Source organism: Catharus ustulatus, chromosome 25 (genome assembly GCF_009819885.2).
Source record: "Catharus ustulatus isolate bCatUst1 chromosome 25, bCatUst1.pri.v2, whole genome shotgun sequence".
In the NCBI taxonomy this organism is placed as follows: Eukaryota; Metazoa; Chordata; class Aves; order Passeriformes; family Turdidae; genus Catharus; species Catharus ustulatus.
Genome location: NC_046245.1, coordinates 441888 through 462655, shown reverse-complemented (window position 1 = coordinate 462655; position 20768 = coordinate 441888). Strand labels below are relative to the sequence as shown.

Genomic DNA, 20768 nt, shown 5'->3' with positions numbered 1-20768 from the left:
TCTGTATAATTTATCTTTTTCCCCCACTTTCTATTGCACAGAGATCCAAATATCATTACTCAGAAAAATAATGCACAGCTGCTTTTCTTGTCCTGTTCCCTGAATTTACTTGCTGATGAACATCAGCCTGAAATATTTTTATGATTTAATTAAGGCCTTGCTAAAAATACTTCAACTGCATTGTAATTCTTCCAAAAAGGGGGAGAGCAGCATGGCTGCCCTTCCCTTTCTGCACAGGGAGTGAGGCTGGGCAGGGATTGCCTCCCTCTGCCCTTGACAATCCTGTCGCAGCTGACATCATTTCCAGCCAGCTCCGCAGTTCTCCGAACCTCCCCTTTCCCTGCAGGAGCCTGGGGGTGCTGGGCTGGGACAGGAGCCTGCAGGGCACGAGGGGCCACTCCCCAAATTCCCTTTTTCCACACTTCCTCTGCCCCCAGGACCAGCCCAGCCTGGGTGTCCAGGGCAGAGCCGGGCTCTGGTTCTGCTCAGGGCCTCCCATTCCCAGCTCTCCTCCTCTCCCAAGGACAGCTCAGCCCTGTCCAGCCTTGCCCAGACCCTCCAGTGAGGACTCTGAGAATTCCTGAGCCAAGGGGCAGTGCCAGGGCTTGGCAGAAACGCTGCCAACCATCACCAGCCATCACCAGCCATCACCAACCATCACCAGATTACCCCACATGCCTCCATGCCCCAAGGGGATTTCTCACTTTTTTCTCATTTTCCCCACCCGGATGAAGCAAGGATTAAACCCCTGAGGGTCAGACTGTCAGAGCAGGGGCTGGGGCAGGCAGGGGCTCCCTGGCAGCACCAGGACCCTCTGCCTGCCCTCCCAGCCCCTGGCCGTGCCCTGCCATGTGCCAAGCTGGCAATGAGGACCAAAAGCCCAGGGACAGATGTCACCAGAGCGGCTGCAGTGCAAACACCAAGCCCGTGGGGACTCAGAGGCTGGGTCAGAGCAGTCCCTTCCCTCCTGGGAGGTGCCCCAAGGGGGATCCCACCCCACAGCAGCCCAGCAGCCTCACACTGCTCTGAGTGCTTAGGGACATCCAGGGTCTAACCAAGGTGTAAGTTTGGTCACATTTCTTTCAGCTTCCATTTGGATGGTGCTATTTGCAATTAACGTGAAGCAAACCAAATCAAGTTAGTCCACCTTAATTGTAAACAAAAGCGTTTACAAAGGTATTTAATGCAATTTGATTAATCAATTTAAAATTAAATTCCGATTATTTTCCTGATCTCGCTGGGTACACAAGCCCTCGGTAACTTCATCAGAATTTGGTGATGCACCAAGCTGCACTCTGAGACCAGCCCAGCCAGGCTGGAGGGCCCTTGGAGCACCCTGGGCTGGTGGAAGGTGCCCCTGGCCATGGCAGAGCTGGGGGACTCATCCTTGTGCACTGGGAGTGGTGGCTCTGCCCTGCATCCCCAGGATCACCAGGCGGACAAGGGACACTGTCACTGTCAGCTCAGCTCCTCAGCTACTTTAAATAAATCCTGACTGAAATGCAGAATTGCAATTTTCCCCTTCTGTTTTAAAAAGGGACAGGATCAAGTAGCTGCAGAGCCTGGTCTGCCAAGCATGCAGCAGCAAGCTATTATTCCTCCCAATTAAAAACCATATTAACATTTGTAGAGCGCTGTCATTGCGCCTGTAACAATCCCTGCTGGCTCTGCTCTACGTATGGATGAGAACTTAACAGTCCTTTGCAGACAGATGGAAAATGGCTTTTCTATCTCATCTGCTGTGTTCAGAGATGTGGGAGCATTAAAAGCTTTAAGCCCCTTCTCAGAAACCCGCGTTAGCAAAGCCTGTCCCTGTCCCCAGTGGGACCAGAGGCAGCAGCTGCAGCACAGGAGGAGGGAAGGGACTTTCCTCCAAAACAGAAAATCTCTGAGGTGACCGTGAGTCACAGAGCCACAGAACAGTTTGGGTTGGAAGGGACCTTAAACGCCACCCAGAGCCACCCCTGCCATGGCAGGGACACCTCCACTGTCCCAGGGTACCCCAAACCCCAGTGTCCAGCCTGGCCTGGGACACTTCAGGGATCCAGGGGCAGCCCCAGCTGCTCTGGGCACCTGTGCCAGCCCTGCCCACCCTGCCAGGGAAGGATTTCCTCCTGATATCCCACTGAAATCTGCTCTTTCAGCTCAGAGCCATTTCTGTGTGCAGACCCCTGAGCAGGACAGGGACACTGGCACTGTCCCACAGTGTCACTGCTTTGTCACCATGTGGGCTGGCACTGCTGGCAGCCCTGCTCAGGCACAGAGGCAGTGCCCAGCCGTGCTGGGAGGAGGCTCTGGCTGTGCCACCACCGTGCCCCTGCCCAGGACAGTGCCCAGAGCTGCCACCCCCTGCTCCCAGCTCAGCCCCTGCAGGACCCTCCTGAGGCACCCAGGGGATGTGATCAGGGAGCTCACACAGCTCTGTCCAAGGCCAGGCTGGGCTCTCAGGGCCCTGGGGACTCGCTGGCTCCTGGGCTGTGGCCACTGCAGCCCCGAGCCCAGCCCAGGGCTCGCTGCCCCTGGGACCTGCACGCTTTTCCTTGCATGCTCTGCCTCTCTTGCTGCTTTAATCAGAGGAGCATATGGCTCTGCTGAGCTCCTGCCATCCCTGCACGTCCCTGGGCACGGCTGGGACACAAAAATGCTAATTATGTAGATTTGATACACTTGTTAATAAAGGGCCAGTGAATTTAGCTGGGATTGGTTTAACCCTTCTGTGGGGATGTTCCTTCCAGGAGGCTGAGCATGACCCTGGTCCACTGGCTGTGTGCAGTGGCCATAGGAAAAGTTGGTGTTGGACAAGAGGCTGGATTTTAAAATATTTAAGATACTTGAACCTTGTAATCTGTCTGTGTGGACAAGCACTGTCCCAGGCTTGGCCAGAATCCCTCTTGGCTGTATCTACAGAAAGGAAAGACACTGGGGGTGCCTGAAGGGGCACAGGTCTGAGCCCCACGGGGGGACCTGGGCTGGGCTGTGCACAGAGGAGCATCCCAGTGCTTCCCATGTTCCATTGGCAGGGCCAGAGGAGGATGGGGATGGCAGAGAAACCTCTGCAGACACCCAGGACGAGGATGGGGATGGCAGAGAAACCTCTGCAGACACCCAGGAGGAGGAAGGGGATGGCAGAGAAACCTCTGCAGACACTCAGGACGAGGAAGCGGATGGCAGAGAAACCTCTGCAGACACCCAGGAGGAGGAAGGGGATGGCAGAGAAGCCTTTGCAGACACCCAGAGGAGGATGGGGATGGCAGAGAAGCCTTTGCAGAGCCCCAGAGGAGGAAGGGGATGGCAGAGAAGCCTTTGCAGAGCCCCAGAGGAGGAAGGACATGGCAGAGAAGCCTTTGCAGAGCCCCAGAGGAGGAAGGAGATGGCAGAGAAGCCTTTGCAGACACCCAGCGGAGGAAGGGGATGGCAGAGAAGCCTTTGCAGACACCCAGAGGAGGAAGGGGATGGCAGAGAAACCTCTGCAGAGCCCCAGAGGAGGAAGGGGATGGCAGAGAAGCCTTTGCAGAGCCCCAGAGGAGGAAGGGGATGGCAGAGAAGCCTCTGCAGACACCCAGAGGAGGAAGGGGATGGCAGAGAAGCTTTTCCTGCTGTCAGCTCCCATCTCCCAGCTCAGCTCAAGGCTCTGGCTCTGCTCCTTCAGGCCCATCCATCACTGCCACTCGCTCTGAAATTTCCCAAACATCAGTGAGAACAAACCCACGATGTGTTTTCTCCAAAGAGTGCAAATGAGCCCAACAGACTCCTCTCCTCGCAGCCCTGCACTCCAGGGTGCTCTGTTAATGTTACCGAGGCTGTGGGTGTGAGTCACTCGTGTCCAGTCACAGCTGGGGCTGGGGGAGCTGACTCACCTGAGCTGCTTCTGTGATCAGCTCCAGAGCAGCCCGAGCATCTCCCGATGAGCTGGAGCCAGCTATTCCAGCCTGATGCACAAAACCTTCAACTGTCAGGGTAGAAGCTGCAGTGCCAGGTGTTTCTTTCCTCACCCCCAGTGTTCCTGCCAGTCACAGTGTGAGCCACATCAGGGAGCTTTGCCTTGCTGTCCTTGGATTTTCCAGGCCCTCACAGCTTAAGAGATAACTCAGTGTTGGTCTGGTTTTCTGTAAAGTGCAAGTGACCCTCATTTCCACATCCCTCCTTCCCCTTAATTGCTTCATTCTCTTCCAACCCCTCAGCCTGTTGAACCCAATGGTTTTGCTCTGCACATCACAGGCTGATCCTGTTCTTGAAAAGATTCAGTTGAATTCTTTTTGCTGCTTTTGTATTGCAGATTTATGCAAAATTTATAAACAAAAAAGTCCCAAGCAGAAATCTCATTTTTTAATTCTAAAAATATTCAGAACGAGACTTGTGGAACGTCAGGAATAATGATTCAATGATTCAATCCAGATAGATTTCAACAGCAAGCAGAAAAAAAAAAAGAACTTCTTGAGAATGGTAGATTGAGAAATGACTACATTAAGCATAAAAAAAGAGTGTGTTAAACTTCCTAACTTATTAGACTTCCTGCCACAGATCGACTCAATGGGATGCAAAGAGGCAGCGAGTCCAAGTCAAAGCCCTGCTCTGGAATGCAGGCACCAGGAACGTGCCCATGGCTGTCCCCGTGTCCCCACGTGATGGTGGCACCTGGGGAGGTGACCCCAGCTCACCTGAGAGCGCAAAGGACAGCAAAGGAACCTCAGGAATGCCCAGGGCCAGGCTGGACGGGGCTGGAGCAGCCTGGGACAGTGGGAGATGTCCCTGGGCATGGCAGGGGTGGCTCTGGGTGGGTTTTGGGGGCCCCTCAGACCAAACCATTCTGGGGCTCTCTGATCTTCACCTGAGCCATGAACAGACCCTGCTCAGGAAGGAAGAGAGGCTTTGGAGATTCAGCAGTTTTTTCCTTTATGGGAAAGTGACACTTGGGGCAGCTCTTGGCACATCAGGAGATTCAGCCAGGTTCCCAGTGGAGCTCTCAGAGGTCCCAGGCTGCACTGATTTCATGCCCATCTCCACATTTTGGAATCTGGCTGAGGATCTCTGCTGCAGCTTATTCTGGCAGAGCTTTCACTCGAGATGTGGGGCCAAATCCTCAGCTAAGATAAATCACTGACACAAGTGGCACTATGCTGATTTGCACCAGTCACAGAGTTTAAATTAAAATTTAATTGAAAACTTAAGCTGTCATTAATTTTCAATGAATGGCTTTTGCAAGAATGCAGCCAGATCTCCACCAGCTCAGTCTCCTCCTGGCCGTGTCCAACAAAGGAACAAAGAAATGCTGATTGCCACAGCCATGCCTGGTGCATTTTGATCCTCTGCCTTCACCTTTCCCTGCAGTGCTGGCTGCCAGCACAGCCTGTGTGATCCTTTGTATCAGCAGATCAGTTATTTCCATGCAAATCTCCTTCGTTATCGTCACCCTCTCCTTCACAGTAATTGACTTTCTGGGCCTGGGTTGTATCCTGGCTTCCCCAGCTGGGGCTTCTATTGTGTTTCATCTTCCATTAAGTGTTGGCCTAGAAATGCAAGCAAAAAGCAGGAATTTACAAGATAAGGTGTGTGTACGTGTGTGTGCATTCATCTGCAGGGCTGCACACACAAATAGTGATGGATACACCAGCACACTGCTTTAAACAGGATAATAAATTAATTTTGACTTAAGCACAAAGATTATGGAATATCCTGAGCTGGAAGGGACCACGAGGATCATCCAGTCCAGTTTCAGGACACCTGAAGGCCCAGCCTGTGCCTGAGGACGTTGTCCAGCTCTCCTGGAGCTGTGGCAGCCTGGGCTGTGCCCATTCCCTGCTCCTGCTGCAGCCAAGGCACCCCGGAGCAGGGACAGGGGGGCACTGATGTGAGCACTGATCTGATTTCCCGATCGGTTAATCCCAAATTAAAACCCGTGAGGCAGGAGCCAGCTGTGTGTGGTGTGGAGCCACAGCGTGCAGCAGAGCCCAGCTCATGATGAAGTGACTCCCATTAGCAGCTCTGCTCCTGCAAATGAGGAAAAACGCCTCAGACAGACATAATGGGGCATGGAGAGCACAGCCACAGGGCTGCTGCCTTCAGGGACACAGGGGTTTGTGAGAGAGAGCACGGGAATTGTGCTGATGGGGCGTTAAAATAACACAGACAGGACTGAGCTGGGGTTTTCAGGGATGGGAAGGTTTCTTGCCCTGTAGGTGTATGCAGGACATCTTGGACAAGATTTGGAGAAGGATGTTGGGAGGCAGAGGTCGTGGGGCAGGGCTCAGAGACAGGAGCTGAGGAGAAATGGGATTGCACAGGGGCAGGGAGGGAGTGTGAGCTGACAAAGTGCCCAGAGGGAAAAGGGAATTGGGCAGGAGCAGGAGCCAGCACTGCAGAGCCCGGCAGCTTCCCCAGGCACGCTGCCCTCGTCCCTGCAGCACTCAGGGCACCCTCAGTGCCACAAACCCTCTGTGCCACTCTCCTCCTCCCTCCTCAGACACGGGAGCAGGGTTGCTGTGGTCTGACTGTCAGTTTGAACACAGCTCCAACACGCAGCACGTGCCAGCCGCTCCAACAGTTGGCAGATTTGAATATTGGGCGATGGATTGCAGGGAAGGGTTTGTGCTCACGTTCCAGGCTGCTGGAACAGCCTGCAGGGGAATCCCTGCTCCTGCTGCTCTGGATCCTTCCCCAAACCCGGTGGATTTCAGGCTGAAGTCAGCTCTGCATTTCTCATGGCCTCAGCACAGTCTGGTCATCCCTGCAGCATTGGGAGCAGCACTGAGGATGGATGGTGCTGTGAACTCAAGGGCATTGATTTCTAGCTTAAATCAGTGTTAACCTGGAAAACACTTCCCTAATTTGGCAATTTTAGGCAGAAATGGATTGAACAGTTGGGAGAAACAAAGAAAAACAGCAAATAAAGTAGGCAGGGGTTGGTGTGGAGCATTTCTCCTCCCTGGGCTCCAGGAGGGGCTGGCTGCTCTCACGTCCTGCAGCTCCTGAAGCTGCAGGGGCAGAGGCCTCCACACCATGATCTGAGCTCTAAAGGACAAGGAGCTGCTGGAGGGGACCCCGAGGGTCCCTGGATGCAGAACCCCTCACCCAGGTGCTGCTGCCAGTGCTCATTAACAGGGACATCATCATTCCCTCTCCTTGCCACCAAATTCCTGCACAAACATGATTCCATCTCAATTGCTTTAAAAACTTTGGAGATTGTCAATTTTCTTGCCTGTCTGCAAAGTTTTCCTGGTTTGAGGAAACTCCCTGACTGGCCCCAGATGGCAGAGGATGGACAAGGGGTGATGACAATGATCATTGCATGGCCAAAAACCTCCCAAAAGGGAGGAAAAAAGGATGAAAACAGGAGGATGGAAGTTGAAGAAGAAACTGTTGTTCTCTGTATGTTTGTGAGAGGAAAAGAGGAGAGAACTGATTTTTCCAGCAGGTAGGAATAGGAGAAAAAAAATTCAAATTGATCAAAAAATTAAATATTCATAGGACATTATTAATCAAGATTCATCTTGCCAAGTGGGTGAAATGAGGCAAGGGAAGAAATTAGCTTGCTTGAGAGTGTCAAAGTGATTATGTGATTAAATTGCAATTTATAATTTCTCCTTCAAAAGTGTTACTCCTTGATTTGTATTTCTGCCCCTCTGTGTTTCCCCAGGTCTCCCAGTGTGTGTGTGAGCAGTGAGCAGCCAGGGCAGGTCTGGCAAAGCCTCAGACCCCTCCTGCCCACAGCCAGGCCAGCCCTGCCCCAGCACCTCCCTGCCAGCCTTCCCCCTGCACTGCTCCTCCTCCTCCTCCTCCTCCCCATCCCCACAGACCCACAGCTTTATTGGCTCATTCCACAGCTCCTCTCTGCCTGGTGCAGTCCATCCTCTCTGGATCTGTGAGGAGGTGTAGTGCAGAAAATCATGTTTTGGTGCTTGTTTCTGTATTCCCCGGTGCTGGGGAGGCTGCAGCTTCCACTCACACAATCTTCACCCCAGATGTCCTCAGCACAGGCAGCAAAAGCAGGAAATAAACTTGTTCTGGTATTTTACTCTCACTTAAGAACTCAGCCTCTCACTGCTGTTGCAGTACCTACCCTAGAAAGGGGAGCTGTTTCTGTTCTGCTGCCCAATAAAGATTTACTGGCATATGCTGACTGTTTGAAAAAAGCACTATTAATTCCTGGCTTGTTTATGAACACACAAGGCTTGCACAGGTTAATTAGTTGAAGCAGGCTTTTCTTCAAGTGAATGAGCAGGCGCAGGGTTTACGGCTCTGTCACCCAGTTTATTTGTTCACTTTCTGTTTTATTTGGAAATACACTTACACAATGATAAATAAAATCAGCCATGACAAGGCTTATGTCTGCAGCAAGCACTTAAGCCCTGCCAGGTAGTAATCCACAGAATATTGGAGTTATCAGCCTGCAGGAGCTGGGCTTGTCACCAGAGTGGTGGCAGAGATGTCGGGGGGACAGGGATGGGGACAGGGACAGGGACGGGGACAGGGACAGTGTCCAGCTGCAGCTGGGAGGGGGGGACAGGCAAACTGGGAACAGGTCAGTGTGGGGTGGGCTGCAGGATGCCAGGAGGGGGCTGGAGGGAGCTCTGGCCATCGCCCAGCCCAACCCCAGAGCACAGGAGCAGAGCACAGGAGCACCCAGGGTTTGGGGGGTCCCAGACAGGCTGTCCCTGCTCCAGGGCTCTGCCACCCTGCTGGAAAGTTCTCCCAGGGTGAGGGTGCAGTGAGCACGGGGCTGGAGAGGAGGGGCAGCTGCTGAAAGCCAACAAGTAAATCTCACAAAGCACAGGTTTGGGCTGATAGAGTACTGGAATGACGCTGAACTCCAGGAAAACTCAGCCCGATTAAACGGCTTTAAATCCGTTTGCTTGGTTGTTTCTGCTTCACTTGCAGGACATCATTATAATTACTTGGCATTGGCAAGCCATTACTCAGAGGCTCTGGGCTGGGTAGCAGAGGACATGATTGTCTCACAGACCTGATGAGCTGTATTGATCAGTGGAGGATAAGGAGCAGGGTGGGACCAGCCCATTTTCTTTATTTGCCTTCTTGCTGGGGGTGTGTTTGCAGCCCAGCCTCGGCAGGGAGCTGTGGGCATGCAGAGTGCTCCGATGTCACTTCTCACAAAACACAGCCCAGCACTTGCACCCCCTCCCCTGGTAACCAAATCAGCAACAGCTGGAACAGCTGGAATTTGGGCCTGCCTTGTCTCCATTGGAGCTGGTGGAGGCACAGCCCAGGCTGTCCCTGAGCAGTGGCAGTGGCACTTGGGGAGTTGTGGCACGGTAGAATGTCAATGAGTGACCTTCGATGCTGTGTTGATTAATTATTTGTGTAATGGGAGCCCTTTGCTGCCCCAGACAGAAACAGGGGCACTGAGGAGTCCCTGCCAGGGGAGCTGAGAGCCTCAGGTTTGCACCTGGGGCAGCCCCAGTGCATTGTTCCTCCTTGAATCCCAGGGTTTGGTGGTGCTGAGGGGACAGCATCAGTTTGGGCACCCAGGGGATGCAGACAAGATCCTCACCTGCTCCCCAGGGTCATGCTCAGAAACGCTACTTGCACAAAACAGTAGAAACGAGGCAGTAGGAAATTAAATATGCTTATTAGAGCTAAAAATAGCAGCTCTGTTCTTTGGTGATGCATGAAAAAAAAAAAGCCCCTTGTACCAGAAAAATACTTTGGGTCTCTGCCAGGCAACAGATGCGAGGAACCTCTCGCAGCCTCGCTGGCAGAGCTGGTGCTGCTGCCTCCAAACCTGGGGCTCCTATTTTTAGCAGCAGATCAATGCAGGCTTTTCTGCCCACCGAGGAAAAGCAGCCTGGGCTGTCCAGCCAGCATGGCAGGTGTGAGGAAGGCTATGTTAAATATTAATTCCTGTCAGAGTCGTTCATCACTCAGGGGATGAGGATGGAGGATCCCCCGGGCTCGGCAGGGACCAGGGCGGGTCCCTCGCTCACGTTGCCACCCCGGGACAATCCCCTCTCCCTGAGCCAGGAGCCAGATGCTGCCTTGACTCATGCTCTGGTGGATCCGTCTGTGGGCAGAGGGGTACGTACGTGGATGTGAATCTGCTGCCCGAGAGCTCATTTTGCAAACAGTAATTTCGCGATTATAAGGCACACTGAGTATAAGCTGCACTTCCAGGTGCCAGCAATTTTCCGTTCTTTGTCCATACATAAGCCACACCTGATTATAACCCGCACGTTTCAATACAGAGTGTGATAAAAGGTATCTGTTCTATCACCATCTGTTGAGGGTGGGGGCAGTGATCCTTATCTCAACGGCAGATATTCTGCTAATGGGCCATCCATTGAAATCAGGCAGGGCATTGTTCTTTATCTTTTCACAACCCATCCTTCCTCCAGAGAGTCATTTTCTGCTCATGGCCATTGAGTCCCACTGTGGGACTGATAAAATTACTGCATCCCATTGGGAGTTGCTCCAGCCAGGGGGAAGAGCCCAACATTTCTTACCAAGATAAAAACAGAGGTTTTGGGACACTAAGGGAGCCCCTTTCTCCACTGGACTCCAGAGGAAAACCGGATTTCTCCACATCCCCACTGGAGCTCCGGAGGGAAACTGCACCTTGTACAGGAGCACTGCTCCAGCTGAGCCACATCTGTCACTGCAGGAGGATGCAGCCACCATGGGATGGGACTGCTGCCAACACCCTGCCTGACGGGTGTCAGGCTGTACTCTGACTGTGTCAGGGTTTGGGGTTTGTTCTTTGTAGTGCTGTATTTCTATTTTAATTTCCCTAGAAAAGAACTGTTATTCCTAATTTCCATATTTTTGCCTGAAAACCCCTTGATTTCAAAATTATAATAATTAATATTATTAACTATTTAATAATATTAAATATTATTAAATAAAATATTAATTAATATTAATTAATATCAATTAAATTAATAAAAAATCACATTATATATAATGCATAATGCGATTGGGCAGGGCCGCAATGCATTATGGGTAGGCGGGGCCGCAATGCATTATGGGTAGGGGCCCGCCGCAATGCATTATGGGTAGGCGGGGGCCGCAATGCATTATGGGTAGGCGGGGCCGCAATGCATTATGGGTAGGGGCCCGCCGCAATGCATTATGGGTAGGCGGGGCCGCAATGCATTATGGGTAGGCGGGGCCGCAATGCATTATGGGTAGGCGGGGCCGCAATGCATTATGGGTAGGGGCCCGCCGCAATGCATTATGGGTAGGCGGGGGCCGCAATGCATTATGGGTAGGCGGGCCCGCAATGCATTATGGGTAGGCGGGGCCGCAATGCATTATGGGTAGGCGGGGCCGCAATGCATTATGGGTAGGCGGGGCCGCAATGCATTATGGGTAGGAGCCCACCGCAATGCATTATGGGTAGGCGGGGCCGCAATGCATTATGGGTAGGCGGGGCCGCAATGCATTATGGGTAGGGGCCCGCCGCAATGCATTATGGGTAGGGGCCCGCCGCAATGCATTATGGGTAGGCGGGGCCGCAATGCATTATGGGTAGGCGGGGCCGCAATGCATTATGGGTAGGGGCCCGCCGCAATGCATTATGGGTAGGCGGGGCCGCAATGCATTATGGGTAGGGGCCCGCGCAATGCATTATGGGTAGGGGCCCGCCGCAATGCATTATGGGTAGGCGGGGCCGCAATGCATTATGGGTAGGGGCCCGCCGCAATGCATTATGGGTAGGCGGGGCCGCAATGCATTATGGGTAGGCGGGGCCGCAATGCATTATGGGTAGGCGGGGCCGCAATGCATTATGGGTAGGGGCCCGCCGCAATGCATTATGGGTAGGGGCCCGCCGCAATGCATTATGGGTAGGCGGGGCCGCAATGCAATATGGGTAGGCGGGGCCGCAATGCATCATGGGTAGGGGCCCGCCGCAATGCATTATGGGTAGGGGCCCGCCGCAATGCATTATGGGTAGGGGCCCGCCGCAATGCATTATGGGTAGGCGGGGCCGCAATGCATTATGGGTAGGCGGGGCCGCAATGCATTATGGGTAGGGGCCCGCCGCAATGCATTATGGGTAGGGGCCCGCCGCAATGCATTATGGGTAGGGGCCCGCCGCAATGCATTATGGGTAGGCGGGGCCGCAATGCATTATGGGTAGGCGGGGTCGCAATGCATTATGGGTAGGGGCCCGCCGCAATGCATTATGGGTAGGGGCCCGCCGCAATGCATTATGGGTAGGCGGGGCCGCAGTGCATTATGGGTAGGCGGCCGCCGCAATGCATTATGGGTAGGCGGCCGCCGCAATGCATTATGGGTAGGCGGGGCCGCAATGCATCATGGGTAGGGGCCCGCCGCAATGCATTATGGGTAGGGGCCCGCCGCAATGCATTATGGGTAGGGGCCCGCCGCAGTGCATTACGGGTAGGCGGGGCCGCAATGCATTATGGGTAGGCGGGGCCGTGGATTTCGGGGCGTGGGTGAATTTTCGGGGGTCTGGCGGCTTCCCCACTCAAGTTTTGTGCAGTTTTGTGCACGAGGGACGTTTCCAAGGAGCCACCGCACCCCAGTAATTATCGTTAATGAGCCCACGTTAATCAGCGGCGCTACCCCGCCCCCTGTCCTCCCCCCACAGCGCCGAGGCCGAAGGCTCCGCCCTTTCTTCTTCTTCCCTTCCTTCCCCCCTCCGCCCTCCTGCTCCTCCTCCTTCTCCTGTCCCAGTGAGACCCTGCCCAAAACCGCCGCGTTTTACCCCAAAACTGCCCGCCCGGCCGAGGGGGGCCTCGTGTGGGGAGGGGTCCCGGTTTTGGAAGGTCCCGTTTTTGGGGAGGGGTCCCGGCCTTGTCCGAGCCCCTCGGGCACTTCATGCACACCCTGGTGCGGGCGCTGCCCCCCCGTGGGGGGAATGGGGAGGGGGCTTTGGGGGACCTTTGGGCGGTGGGATTATCGGGGATGGGGGATCACCAGGGGGGCGAGGGGAGGGGTTTCAGGGGATGGGACCACCGGGGAAACACCGGGTGGGGTTGAATTTTGGGAGGGGGGGGCCTTGAGCTGCTTTGGGACCCCGAGGATGGGGACGGGGGTTGGAATTTGAGGGACGTTATTTTGGGGGTCCTGAGTGCTGGGGGGGGCGTTCTGTCATCCCCTAAGCACCTCCCCTCCCCCGCCCCCTTTTTTTGGATCCCACATTTCAGGGGTGGTTGGGGTGCACTGGGGGGTTCTGGGGGGGTCGTGCCCGGTGTCCCCCCCATGACCCCCTGTCCCCATCCCCAGCTCAGGGGGCTCTGTAGGTCCGGGGGTCTCTGTGGATTCTATGGGGGGGGTCGTGCCCGCTGTCCCCCCTCCCCGTGACCCCCTCATGACCCCCCTGTCCCCCCGCCCCAGCTCGGGGGGCTCTGTGGGGTCTCTGTGGGTTTGGGGGGCTCTAACCCGGTGTCCTCCCCCCATGACCCCCCCATCCCCCCCCCAGCTCGGGGGGCTCTGGAGGATCTCTGTGTGTTCAGGTGTCTCTGTGTGTTCAGGGGGGTCGTGCCCGCTGTCCCCCTCCGTGACCCCCCCCATGTCCCCCCCTGCCCCCCCTGAGCTCGGGGGGCTCCGGGAGGTGCTGGAGCAGCTCCAGCTCCGGGCGCTGTCGGTGTCAGACGAGAAGGCGGCGCTGGACGAGCGGACGTTCTGTTCACCGGCGATTCTGGGACCCCCCAAACCCCCCCTGAGCCCCCCACCCCGCACCATGTGCGGATATTCTTGGGGTCCATGACGCTGGTGTCCATCAATTTGATGTTCAGGTACTGAGGAGAGAGCAAGGGGGGGTCAGAGGGGTCTGAAAACCCCCATTGACCCCCCCTGGGACCCCCCACTCACCTGATCCACCGAGTGCAGCATCCCACAGGTTCTGGGGAGAGACAATGGGGAATTTGAGGAGGGGTCTCAGAGGGGCCCTCACAGAGACCCCGCCTGCCCAGCAATCACTGCACAGAGATCCCGACCAATCCCAAAATCCCCCCCAACAATTCCAGACCCAGAGACTCATTCCCATCCCCACTGTGGGTTGAACCCCTGCACTTATCTGTCAGAGATCAAGGGATTAGAATCCAGGTGAGAAGAATCAGGTGTGTGAAGAACCAGGTGTATTAGAATCAGGTGTGAAGAGCTGTTCCACTGTCTGGGAAACTCCTGCCATCACTGGGCTGTTGTCTCAGTCAGCTACAATAAAGAAAACCAGGCATCGGTGCATTCTCTCAGCAGCACACAAGCCAAACCCTGATAATTTCACTGCTCACCATCTCCCAAGAATGCCCGGAGCCTCAGGGCACATCAGCTGCACTCTGTCCTAGCAGGGTAGGCCTGGCTTAAGGAGAGACGAGGTGATGTGGCACGGCTGAAGCTTGGCTGGATCTACACTGGTTCTCCCAAACTCCCGGATCATTGCCTTCCCCCCCGACCCCCACGGACACGGGGGACACAGAGCGAGCCCCACCCGGCCACCTCCTTTGTCCCTGGGCCATTCCCCTTGTCCCTGGGCCATTCCCCTTGTCCCTGGGCCATCACCTTTGTCCCTGGGCCATTCCCCTTGCCCATGGACCATTCCCTTTGTCCCTGGGCCATTCCCCTTGTCCCTGGGCCATTCCCTTTGTCCCTGGGCCATTCCCTTTGTCCCTGGCCCATTACCTTTTTCTATGGGCCATTCCCCTTGCCCGTAGACCATTCCCTTTTATTATGGACCATTCCCTTTGTCCCTGGCCCATTCCCCTTGCCCATGGCCCATCACGAGCTGGGTGCAGCTGGGTGCGGCCCGAGGATCTTCCTTTACCATGATAATGGGAAGGAAATGCTACATCGAGAAAGAGTAGGGGGGAACAAAGCCCCCAACCCCCCAAAGCAGGGCAGCACCAGAAAACAACGTGGGAAAGGCAAAGTGAGCGTGTTTTCTGCCAGAAAATGAGTAATGATATTAATCAGAACTTCTGGAGAAATTTAGGAACATCACTTTCATGTGATAAATACAGGCCATGCCCGTCCTTCCAGCCCAGGTGAAAACAGGGAGGAAAACAGCAGGAAAAGCAGAGTCCCTTTATTTGGATGTATTTCCTAAAGGCTCTGTACTGTTCCCTGCCCAGCTCAGGAGCTGGAACTGCTCTCGCAGGACACAGTGTCTGAAGGAACGCTGCAGCTGTGATATTAAAGCCGCCAAAAACAATTGCTAAATAGAAACAGATCCATACCTGGTTCGATGTCCCCATCTCTGCCTCGTGCTCCAGGGAGGAATGTGCACACAGCCCCCGAGACCTGGGCTAAGACGCTGTCCCTACCAAGCAGAAGACAAGGGGTTAACAAAGCTTTGGACACATTCTGGCCTCAGAATAGTTAGACAAAACATCCATCAACGTGGATCTTTAATAAGGACAGCTTGCACCTAGGCTTGCAATGGACTTTTGTGTGTTATTACTGCAAAGTCTGTTTGAACTTATTTTGATATTAAAAGTGTTTAAACAAGATTTACCGTGAGGTCTGCACCCTGCCACGCTCCAAGCCCTAAGGAAGAGCGAGATATCCTCACACCCATCCAGGCTGGGGCAGCTCTCACACAGGCAGAGTAGTTATAAAAGCATCCCCAGATTCATCAACTGAAAATCAGATTTTCTGACAATTAAAATCAGCTTTAAGCAAAAGAATTGAGTTATACCCATAACTATAAACGAGCAAAGATGCAACTCTTTTGTCCTACAGGCACTTTCCAGCTGAGAGTTTCTAACACAGTAGCTAAGCATTATCACAAACACCGTGTAGCTTCAGGAGAACTGAAACAGACCCAGCCGGACACATGCACACCCAGAAACTCAGACACACTCATGCACACTCGGACACTCAGAAACAGACACACATGGACAGAATAAATATAAAAAGCGATATACGGCTCACCCTATATAGAATAGGTGATATAAAACATGTCCCCTTATGTACTAAGTGAAATATCACATGTCCCCCATGGAAAAAGTCATAAATCACATTTAACATCATTAAAAGAATCTAAAGTACTAGAAAATAAACGGAAAAAAAACCAAGACCAAAAAACAAACCAAAACCCTACTTTAAAAATCCACCCTATAGGTATCCATGTTCCCTAAAATAAAATAAAAGACACCAAAGCAGCCAATCAATCAATCAAACTACAAAAATAAAAATAGCCCAAATAAACCTAACTTAACAACACAAAACTAAAATTACTCCTAACTCAATGAACTCGTTATGCCTCAAACCATCAAAACAAAAATACCACTGATAAATAAACACAAAATAAGATAAATTTTACCATAAAGAGTATCTCCCAAATTATCCATAACTATAAAACATGTGTTACAATCAAACCAAATAAATAAAACCCCTATGATATAATAATAAACCAACATAAGCATACAATAACACCCCGTATATAATGTTCCAATTATATTATTAAAAAAGCCTAATAAATTAGCTATATGACATGACCTCAAACCCACCAAAACAACCGCTACATACTCACAATAATAAAAGTCGTCACAAAATAATTAAAAACCCATCCTCTGCCTTATGCTACAGCCCATAACACCATCGTAAACCTTACAAACATATCCTTTAAAAACAACACCCCACAAAAAAAAAACCCAACAGTAAAACACAATTCAAAGAAAACCTTACCAATACCACAGACCTTATCATACACCATGTATAAACAAAACAAAACTATACATTATATTATAGAAAACCATCTTAAAAGCACTACATTAAAAAAAAAAAACTTTCAAATATTAAAAACTGCACCTAACAAAAGCCATCTAATGAATTCACAGCCAAAACTCCAGCAGCAGAGCCGGTCCTACCCAAAATCCCCATCACACATATCAAAAGTCTATTTTAAAAACCTACTTCAATTCATCCACATAGTCAATAACACCAAAAAATAAAACAACACACTATATACCACCAAAAAATAAAATACTGAATTAAAACCAGATATAAATACCACTATTTATTAAAGAGCACAGTCACCATCTATACTTTACTGCAACTAAAACTAAATGTATATATACAATTAAAATGCATTACTTTCGGCACATACCTCATTATATAAAGTAATAAAGTGTACTAGAAGGATATTATAATATCCTCTATCATCCTCCAATAAACTCTCTCTCAACTATATAGGCTAACACACACACACACAAAAAAAAAAAACTAAAAAAAAAAATCTAGTTTTTACTTCTCATTCATTAGCTGTTGTAGATAATAACCAAATCAAGCCGAATTAGATAAATTTCCTTTACTGCCCCCCGCCCCGCTCTGGAAGCGGAGGACACAGGGGACCCGCAGCTGTCCCCTCCTCTTCTCCAAATCTCTATGCAATCATGGATTAATTTTTATTTAGACTTATTTCTCTTATCGGGACTCCCCTCCCCGTGTTCTATCATTTAACCCAGCGGGCTGTCCTCTGTTATTTCGGGTAACTTACCTTTTTTTAAAATCTTTTTCGGTTTCTCCGGGTTTTTCCTGGGGTTTTGGGTGCCGGCAGATCACACACGCTGATCTGACCTCTATCGCACTGCCGTCCCGGGGAACCCAGTTTTTATACGGATTTTTCTGGCCTGAGGCAAGAGTTCCCTTTGTTTCTGCTGAGGATTTCATATTCAAATTAAACCTTTCCTTGGTGCTGCCCTGCACAAAAGTCCCTCCTGGGTGTGATGGGGGCTGTGTGTGCTCCCTATTGATGTGTAATTCCTTGGGAGTGCTGTTATCTCACTTACGGGAACCGGTGATGGGCTCTGATATCGGTACTTGACAGTTCTTTACCGATGATCTGTCCCTCTGGTTGTCTCAGGATCCTTGAGCTGGGTTTGTTGAGATGCTAATTAAGGCCTTTGTCCGTGGCTTCGGGTGTGGGGGGCAGTGGCTGGAAAGTTTCTTACTTTATTTATTTTATACAACTTTCTTATATATAAACACGAATTATAACAACGTATATCACAACCCCTCTCCTTCTATACAACCAAATTAATTTGTGTTCCCTTTTTAGTTTTCTTCAGATTTATCACTGCTATTCCATCCCTTCATTGACTCTTCTCGATAATTTATGCAAGGGAGATTATTTTTTCCTATTTGTTCTTCAAATTTTGTAAGTGCCTTTACTGCACTGGTTTACCTTTCCTTCTCCCGATTTCAGTAATTTGGATGCTTTACTGTTCACTCTTCCAGATTTAAATTCTGGGTCCATGGGCACAGCGGCTATTTGCATGCCCTGCGCCACTGAGTGTATTAATTTGATTAAACAAGGTATCAAGCATGGTAGGAAGATGATTTCAGCTACTGAGCACAGGATAAAGAATAAAATTTTTTCCACTATGCTCCCGAGAATAACTGTTCTCACCAAGATGCCTGGAGAATGGAATTCCGCTTTTGGACTGGGACATGTGCCACCCTTTTTATTTCTGTAGCAAGATCCCTTATAGTTTTTCTATAATCAATTTCGACACAACATTCTGTTCTAAGGCTATTTGTTCTATTTTGCTTTCGGGATCCATGCCTTCCTTGTTTCTGGAGAAACAAAAAGTGTTGTTGAATTGGGCACAAACCCGTTTGTCATTTTCTTCAAGTAGGTCGATGATGGTTGGTTTACCGTCCGAGATTAATCCATTCTCAAACTTAAGATTTTTGCCCACCCAATACATTTTTCCTTCTATGACACACATATTTAATCGGGTATTGTCATAACATAACTCATTCACCTGAAAATAACCCATAAATACGGACTTTTGCTTTCCCCCTACCCACACCGAGCGATTGCATCGTCCACAAGTGGGAAGAGGTGTTCGATTGGCATTTCTCTTCTGGATATTGTGAACAAATCTCTGATTGCCCTTTCTCGTGTCTTGCCTTGAGATCCTAGCACATCATTGTCTTTCCCCATTTACACCTCCCATGCTGAGTGCCGTTAAATGCTCAGCACTCCTCCTTTTCTTTACGGGTGCAGCTGGCCAGGACAGAGCGAGTCGGGGTGATAATTGTGGGCATCCCCCACGCTCATTGTCACGGCTTTGTGCAGAGTTCCTTGGGTGTGCGTTAATCGGTGGGACATGGCCAGGCTCAGGCTCACCAGGGTTCCCCCACCTCTCTGCCTCTGCCCACACCCACCAGTTTGTGCTGGCGGCCAGGGAAACCTTTACTTGGCAGCAGAGGTGTTCTTCAGGGGACCAACGCAAAGTCCGAGCTGTATATCGCCTCTTAGAGACATCCCACCTCGATAATTTTATCGTGTCTGTCCAACAGGGGACCTTACTTGGGGGTGTCCAGAGGGGTCTGGGGGGTCCTCTCCTCATTTACACAAGTGAGGGTTTCTCCCTGGCTGAGCTCAATTTTGGCTCCAAGCATGGCATTTACACTGCTGGGAAAAATATCCAAGAAGTCACGACTGACAGGAAACTTCTAACTGACTGTGATGTGATTCATTGGGAGGCTCACACTCTCTGAGTTAAAACAGCATCACTAAAAAAAAAAGAAATCACTGAAACCCCCAGGCTGTCTGGCCATCCATTGCCCCAGGAGCTTGATGTGCTGCTGTGGGATGGCCAGGGCTGTTTGCTGCAGGAGCAGCTCAGGCAGGATCCAACAATGGCTCTCCAGATGCAGCCACTTGGTTTTTGGACAAAAGAAAAGTGGTTTTTCACAGGCCAGGAAAAACAGCACTTCTGTGGGAGCATGGAGGCAGAAGGAGTAAAGACTGAGGCAGAAAGGAGCGGGATGAGGAGGGAACCAATGAGCGTCCCATTTCCTCAAATTAGTCAGAATTATTGGATTGAAAGTTTTGCCCCATGGGAGTGATTTCATGCTTCCCCTGCCCTGCTGGGGTGATGTTTCTCAGTCTCCACAGGGAGGAGATGTGTGTGAAGCAAAAGGGTAAGAGGAGTTAATTATAATAATTTGGAGGGAGGGGGTTTACATTCTCCATTTCAGAGAGAAGCTCCTGCCTTTCTCAGCAGACACCTGTCCTCCAAACTAAAACAGCAACTTTTCATTCTTTGTCCATATATCAGCCATACCTGATCATAAGCCTCACTTTGGGTTCAGACCAAAATTTTATTCAAAATGGTGCCAGCACTGCCATCCTGGTACCTGGTGTGGGGAAACTGAGGCAGGCAGTGATGGCACAGCTCTTCTGTCCCTCCAAAGAGCCACAGAGCCACAGAGCCACAGAGCCCGTGCTATCCCAGCTCCCAGTGCAATAATTTAGTGCACATCGCTCCTACAGGCCGGGTACAAAGCTGCTCCTTGCCCAGCAGCTGCTGTTCCAGGATGAAGGAGGCTGTGATCCTGTCCCTGGGATGCAGGAGGCTGTGATCCCACCCCCGGGATGCAGGAGGCTGTGATCCCATCCCTGGGATGCAGGAGGCTGTGATCCTGTCCCGGGATGCAGGAGGCTGTGATCCTGTCCCTGGGATGCAGGAGGCTGTGATCCCATCCCTGGGATGCAGGAGGCTGTGATCCTGTCCCTGGGATGCAGGAGGCTGTGATCCTGTCCCGGGATGCAGGAGGCTGTGATCCTGTCCCGGGATGCAGGAGGCTGTGATCCTGTCCCTGGGATGCAGGAGGCTGTGATCCTGTCCCGGGATGCAGGAGGCTGTGATCCTGTCCCAGGATGCAGGAGGCTGTGATCCTGTCCCGGGATGCAGGAGGCTGTGATCCTGTCCCTGGGATGCAGGAGGCTGTGATCCTGTCCCGGGATGCAGGAGGCTGTGATCCTGTCCCTGGGATGCAGGAGGCTGTGATCCTGTCCCTGGGATGCAGGAGGCTGTGATCCCATCCCCGGGATG

General features: G+C 51.7%; 1 long non-coding RNA gene across 1 annotated transcript; it reads right to left on the bottom strand.

Moving 5' to 3' along the window:
• Window positions 1-13679: 13679 nt before the first annotated feature.
• LOC117007270 lies at window positions 13680-15350 on the bottom strand. Its single transcript, XR_004420106.1, has 3 exons — window positions 15153-15350; window positions 14211-14278; window positions 13680-14133 (listed from the first exon to the last, which is right to left on the bottom strand). It is a non-coding gene; the product is annotated as an uncharacterized LOC117007270 (long non-coding RNA).
• Window positions 15351-20768: the final 5418 nt, after the last annotated feature.